Source organism: Aegilops tauschii, chromosome 1, assembly GCF_002575655.3.
Source record: "Aegilops tauschii subsp. strangulata cultivar AL8/78 chromosome 1, Aet v6.0, whole genome shotgun sequence".
In the NCBI taxonomy this organism is placed as follows: Eukaryota; Viridiplantae; Streptophyta; class Magnoliopsida; order Poales; family Poaceae; genus Aegilops; species Aegilops tauschii.
In genome coordinates, this window is record NC_053035.3 from 97,587,033 (window position 1) to 97,592,330 (window position 5,298).

Below are 5,298 nucleotides of genomic sequence, written 5' to 3' on the forward strand. Positions count from 1 at the left end.
ACCGTTGGATTCGGATCATCCCCAAACATCTACAAAACATCACTGTTTTCTTCATTGGACGTCCTAACCTATAGTTTCTCGGCCGCCCGATTAAATCGAAAGGCCCGAACCTAATCCTATTGTACTATATATAGACCAACCCCACCCAAATCAGACCAAACCCTAATTTCTAGGGATCCTCCCCTGTCCCATCCATCTCGCCGCCGCCGCCACCACTGTTCTCTCGGGATCCATCCCGAGCCAACCACCGTCCCTCCTGCCCGATCCATCCAGCTAGCACTCTCCACTGCTCCTCCTCGATCTAGGTGCCCGCGCCCCTGATCCAAACTCCCTCTCGATCTCTCCCTGCCAACTAGTGCCTCCCCTGGATCCCGTCGTCTTCGCGTGCCACGCCGGAGTTCCACCTCGCCGGAGCACAGGACCCCCTCTGCCGCCGGTGAGATGCCCTGCTGCTGCTCCTCCGTTTTCCCCTGCACCTCCCGTGCCTCACATCTCCCTCTCGACCTCCTAATGCAGCGCCATGGATGGCTGCAGCCCAAGCTCGCGTCTGACCTCTTGGATCCGCCTTTGCTCCGCCTCAAGCTGCGTCCTCTCCGGGCCTCTCGCGCGCCCGAGCTCCACCTTGCGTGCCCGCCTCCTCGTCCTCGTGGCCGAAGCAGCCGAACAGGAGGCCGAGCGCCCAAGCCCAGTCCCCGTAGCCTCCCGTCCACGTCGTCTCGTCCCAGACCTCGCCGGTGAGACCCCGCTGCCGCGTGTCCCTGTCTCTCTCTCCTTTGCCCTCTCTGACCTTTCCTGCTCTCCCCTTCTCGGTTGAACAGGAAGGAGCATCACCTCCTCATCCCTGGAGCCGCCCCTGCCGGATCCGCGTCCTCGCCATGCCTATGATCCGCCCGTCGTTCCTCACCCGCGGAGGGCGCCATCGTCCCCCGCTCCAACGCGGCTGCTGCCGGCCTCGTCTCTCTGCGAGGGAGACGAGCCCCTCGCTCGTTGACTTCGGCCTCCTCAAGCCCGGCACCGCCAAGCCGCTGCCTCGCCAGTTTCTCCTCCCCACCATCACTTGCGCCGCCCCGGTGATGCGCCATCGACCGCGAGACCCACCGCGGCAAGCCCCCTCAAGTCGCCGGTCTCCTTCGCTGCATCGAGCAGCATCAGTTCAGGCAGAGGAGGGCGATGCCTCTGCCTCGACACCTCCCGTTGACCGCGACCCGTGGCCCAGCAAGGCGCTGCAGCCAGCCCCTCTCCTCGAGCCGGCCCATGAGGCCTGGTGAGAAACCCCCCCAGTGCCCATGTCCTATTTCGGCCTGTAGCTCTAATTCGGCCCGTGATTTGTTTTTTTCCTGTGCTGTGATTTTGTCATTAAATCCTGGACATGCTTATTACAGAAATGCCCCTGTTTTAAACTGCTAATAACTATTTAACCATGCATCCAAATAAAACATGTCATATATGTAACATGCTTAGAATTTCATCTAGTTTCACAATATTCCACTTTCATCCATGTTTAAAATGTTTAAATTACTGTTTGCATTTAATTTGCATAAATGCCATGTTTAAATGATTTATTTCATAGCTAAATAACCGTAGCTCGGATTTTAATAAATTATATATGTAAATGGGGTAGAAAAATGCATAGATTAACTTGGTGCATTTTATTTTGCTGTATAACAACATTAAAATTGTGTTTAGGGCAGAACAGTATCAATTCCAAAATATGCATATGGGGATTTTCCGGTATTGTTGTTTGTCAATCCGGCCTCATTTAAATTGCCTAAAATGTGTAGTTTACTTATGTCTCACCTCTTGCCATGTTAATCAACATTTAACATTGTTGGGTACATAAACGAGAGAGAACTAAATAATTGATGTAGTGTTTCGTCAATATGCAACTCGTTGCATATTGAGCTCCACTTAATTTGTAGTTTTGTTTGTTGCACTTTGCCATGCCATGCCTCTTTAAACCGGACATGCATCATACTTGTTTGTGCATCATGCCATGTTTATGTGGTGGTTGTTTACTATGTTGTTTGTTTCTTTCCGGTTTGCTTCTCCCGTTAGCTTCGGTTTCGTTCCGGAGTTGTGAGGATTCATTCGACTACGTCCGCTTGTCTTCTTCATGGACTCATTCTTCGTCCTTGCGGGATCTCAGGCAAGATGACCATACCCTCGAAATCACTTCTATCTTTGCTTGCTAGTTGTTCGCTCTATTGCTATGCTGCGCCACCTACCACTTGCTATATCATGCCTCCCAAATTGCCATATAACCACCTCTAACCTTTGTCACCCTTCCTAGCAAACCATTGTTTGGCTATGTTACTGCTTTTGTTCAGCCCCTCTTATAGCGTTGCTAGTTGCAGGAGAAGATGAAGATTGCTCCATGTTGGATTATGAACTCTGTTGGGTTATCACAATATCTCTTCTTTAATTAATGCATCTATATACTAGGTAAAAGGTGGAAGGCTCGGCCATATGCCTGGTGTTTTGTTCTACTCTTGCCGCCCTAGTTTCCGTCATACCGGTGTTATGTTCCTTGATTTTGCGTTCCTTACGCGGTTGGGTGATTTATGGGACCCCCTTGACAGTTCGCTTTGAATAAAACTCCTCCAGCAAGGCCCAACCTTGGTTTTACCATTCGCCTACCTAAGCCTTTTTCCCTTGGGTTCTGCAGACTCAAGGGTCATCTTTATTTTAAACCCCCGGGCCAGTGTTCCTCTGAGTGCTGGTCCAAACTAGAGCCACTTGCAGCGCCACCTCGGGGAAACTCGAGGTCTGGTTTTAGTTGTACGTAGTGTTCATCCGGTGTGCCCTGAGAACGAGATATGTGCAGCTCTTATCAGGATTTGTCCGCACATTTGGGCGGCTTTGCTGGTCTTGTTTTACCATTGTCGAAATGTCTTGTAAACCGGGATTCCGAGACTGACCGGGTCTTCCTGGGAGAAGGTTTATCCTTCGTTGGCCGTGAGAGCTTATAATGGGCTAAGTTGGGACACCCCTGCAGGGTATAAACTTTCGAGAGCCGTGCCCGCAGTTATGTGGCAGATGGGAATTTGATAATGTCCGGTTGTAGAGAACTTGACACTTGAACTTAATTAAAACGCATCAACCCGTGTGTAGCCGTGATGGTCTCTTCTCGGCGGAGTCCGGGAAGTGAACACGGTTTCTGGGTTATGTTTGACGTAAGTAGGAGTTCAGGATCACTTCTTGATCATTGCTAGCTTCACGACCGTTCCGTTGCTTCTCTTCTCGCTCTTATTTGCGTATGTTAGCCACCATATATGCTTAGTCGCTGCTGCAACCTCACCACCTTACCCTTGCCTACCCTTAAGCTTAAATAGTCTTGATCTCGCGGGTGTGAGATTGCTGAGTCCTCGTGACTCACAGATACTTCCAAAATAGTTGCAGGTGCCGATGATACCAGTGCAGGTGACGCAACTGAGCTCAAGTGGGAGCTCGATGAAGATCTTGTTCGTTGTGTTGTTTCTTTTCTTGTTGATCAGTAGTGGTGCCCAGTTGGGACGATTGGGGATCTAGCAGTTGGGTTGTCTTCTTTTCTTTTGGTTCCGTAGTCGGACCTATGTGTGTACTCTGAATGATGTATGATTTATTTATGTATTGTGTGAAGTGGCGATTGTAAGCCAACTCTTTATCCCATTCTTGTTCATTACATGGGATTATGTGAAGATGACCCTTCTTGCGACAAAACCACAATGCGGTTATGCCTCTAAGTCGTGCCTCGACACGTGGGAGATATAACCGCATCGTAGGCGTTACATAGCTCCTGGCTCAGTTCTTCAGGATCACCAAGGCTACTACCAAAATCTTCACCTTCAGATTCAGAGACAGCCTTGGCCTTCAGGGCACGTGATCTGCCATAGCTCGAACCATAGAGATCTCTCTTCTCAGCAAGCTGGAAGTCATGAGTGTTTAGCCTCTCGAGGATATCAGCGGGATCAAGTGACTTGTAATCTCCACTTTCTTGTATCATCAGTGCCAGTGTATCAAATGTGGAATCAAGCGATCTCAGCAATTTCTTCACCACCTCATGGTCGGTGATGTGAGTGGCACCAAGTGCTTGAAGCTCATTTGAGATGTTAGTGAGGCGATCGAAGATTTGATGAACATTTTCATTGTCGAGTCTTTTGAAGCGGTTGAAGAGATTGCGAAGAGCGTCAACTCAAGAGTCACGTTGTGTTGAGACTCCTTCATTGACTTTGGGTAGCCTATCCCTGATAAGCTTAGCAGTTTCCAAAGCACTCACTCTTCCATACCGCCCTTTGCTCAGATGGCCACATATGATGTTCTTTGCTTGAGAATCGAGTTGTTTGAATCTCTTCACATCAGCAGCATTCAGAGAAGGTGTGACTGAGGGAACACCATTTTCCACAACATACCAGAGATCGTTGTCAATTGCCTCAAGATGCATTCGCATCTTATTTTTCCAGTAGGGGTAGTCCATCCCATTGAAGGTAGGACACCCAGCAGAGACCTTGATCATACATGCGGTCAACATAACTAAAACTCCAGGCGGTTAAACCAAAATCACACAAACAAGGGAGTACCTTGCTCTGATACCAATTGAAAGTGCGTTAAGTCGACTAGAGGGGGATGAATGGGCGATTTTTATGAATTCTTCACTGAGGAATTTTAGGGTGAGGAAATTCCTAAGCGAAGAACTACTTGCAGCAGAATAAGTACTCAGATGCATACATGACATAACATAAACACGAACATCATGATGAAATGAAAACAGACACAGAGTACAGGAAGTGTAAGAACAGGATAAAACAGGATGAAGACAAATAGACTGAAGAAATTGAACTGAGGAAATTGTGAAAGTATTCAGTCAAAGTCTTCAAACAGATATGAACAAGCACTCAACACAGTTATGAGGAAATGAAAGAGTTGAGGAAATAGAACCAGTAGGCTTGGTGAAGACAATGATTTGGTAGACTAGTTCCAACTGCTATGACAGTTGTAAGTCCGGTTGGAGCGGCTAGGTATTTAAATCTGAGGACACACAGTCCCGGACACACAGTCCTCACCGTATTCTTTTTGAACTAAGGTCACATAGACCTCGTCCAATCACTCGTGGTAAGTCTTCAGGTGACTTCCAAACCTTCACAAACTCGGTCACTCGGCGATCCACAATTTCCTCTTGGATGCTCTAGACCATGACGCCTAACCGTCTGGAAGATGCACAGTCTTCAAAGGTAACAAGCGTCGGATCCATGCAGGATCAATCTCTTCAGTGATGCTCAATCACTTTGGGTTTGTAGGTGTTTGGGTTTGGGTTTTCCTCAC

The 5,298-nt window shown here is 48.4% G+C and overlaps 1 long non-coding RNA gene across 1 annotated transcript; it reads left to right on the top strand.

Annotated features, from left to right (window-relative positions):
• Nucleotides 1–200: 200 nt before the first annotated feature.
• LOC141039302 (uncharacterized) lies at nt 201–3,648 on the top strand. Its single transcript, XR_012200232.1, has 3 exons — nt 201–734; nt 819–1,264; nt 2,056–3,648. It is a non-coding gene; the product is annotated as an uncharacterized lncRNA (long non-coding RNA).
• Nucleotides 3,649–5,298: the final 1,650 nt, after the last annotated feature.